Raw genomic sequence first — 1,628 nt, 5'->3', positions numbered from 1 at the left:
TTTGATAATCAGAGGCAAACCTCCTAATTCGATTTTTCTCATACATTTTTCACAGTAGATACTGAAATGACCAAGAAATTTCCACTATTTTCCCCCTTGGACTAGTCAGTAGTCGAAATACTGTTAAATAGTACCCATAAATTCAATTTAGTCAATTAGGTCAATTAGCGACCGTTTAAACAGCGGAATCAATTATAAATTACAAAGAAGGGTAGTGAGGCGGCTTGCCGTCTTCACTGTGATGGTTCCCTGCCAANAAATACTGTACAAAATTCATAGCTCAATATTATTAATTTTTTAAATAATAAGCTGTTATCCTTGAATTTAATACATTTTGAAGAGGGGAGTCTCGTGTTATTACGGCCCTGTGGCGCAACGGATAACGCGTCTGACTACGGATCAGAAGATTCCAGGTTCGAATCCTGGCAGGGTCGTCGAGGTTTTTGTTTATAATCAACATTTTTTGTTATTTTTGACTTTTACTAGTGTTATCTAATTATTCAATTAAAGATTAGATCAGCTTTTATTGTTTAAATGACACAATTAAGAAATAACAAACGTTATTCTAAATTATTGTACATTTTCCATATATTAATTGGCTCTGTTATAGAGGTTAGTTTTTCTTCTTATGATTTGATACTGTTTAATTTTGTCTAAACATTTTCTGGTATATTTAGGCATCAAAAGTCCTCTATAGCAAAATCTATTTATTTTCGACCACTTACGATTGACGGTAAGTCTATTTTTAGTGATAATAGACTTTGCATGTACCATTTGGCAAAGTATCAGAAAGTGTCAGAGATTTTTCTTTTTGTTTTCACGGTTGTCGGCCGTTTTGTTTCACCCACCGTCAATTTCATTTCGCTACCGAAACAGCTGCGCTCTGTTTGACGATAAACTGTTCCCTGGTTAGGATAAGCAGCTTTATGTGGTACGTTAACGTTCTTTTCTTTGTTGCGATAATCCCAAAAATGCGACATTTTTTCACTCATGTACGTGATACACTGTAGAAAGTAGGAAATCAGCTTTGCGGACAACATTGTCTATTGATTAAAGTATCATTAAGTAACAACCGGGGAATCACCGACATTATGAGTATGCCATCGAAACAGTGGAGGTGATACCTGCTTAAAACAGTAATAAAATTAACTAAAAACATTTTTAAGACAAAAGGTTTGATGTAAAATACTACAAATTATATTTATTTACTGTTAAAAAAAAAAAAAGGACATTAGAGAAAGACCGATTTGGGTTTAAAAGATACATATATAAGAACACAGGAGGTCATTCTAGCATTACGGATAACAGTATAGAAAACGACAGAAAAAGGAAAGAGTGCGTACATAGGATTCGTAAATTTAAAAAAAGATTTTGACAATGTTAAAGCGGAAGAGATGTTGAATATATTTAAAAATACAGAGACATGAGTGATAAAGAGCAACAGGCAGTTATAGAGCCTGACCAGAAACGTAGAGTATCTAGTAAATATTAGGAAGGGTGTCAGACAGGGATGTGCACACTGTCATTGCTACTTTTTAATCTAATCGAAGACGCGATCGACATCATTAAAGATAGTACAACTGTAAGGATAGATATACAGGGTGAAAAGATTAGTATGCTTATATTTA

The 1,628-nt window shown here is 33.7% G+C and overlaps 1 non-coding gene across 1 annotated transcript; it reads left to right on the top strand.

Annotated features, from left to right (window-relative positions):
* The first annotated feature begins 361 nt into the window (after positions 1 to 361).
* Trnar-acg lies at positions 362 to 434 on the top strand. The gene has a single exon. It is a non-coding gene; the product is annotated as a tRNA-Arg (tRNA).
* The last annotated feature ends 1,194 nt before the right edge of the window (positions 435 to 1,628 follow it).

This window comes from Agrilus planipennis, unplaced genomic scaffold (assembly GCF_000699045.2).
Source record: "Agrilus planipennis isolate EAB-ADULT unplaced genomic scaffold, Apla_2.0 scaffold292, whole genome shotgun sequence".
Classification (NCBI taxonomy): domain Eukaryota; kingdom Metazoa; phylum Arthropoda; class Insecta; order Coleoptera; family Buprestidae; genus Agrilus; species Agrilus planipennis.
Note: the sequence above shows the minus strand (reverse complement) of the source record. Positions and strands in the feature narration are given on the sequence as shown.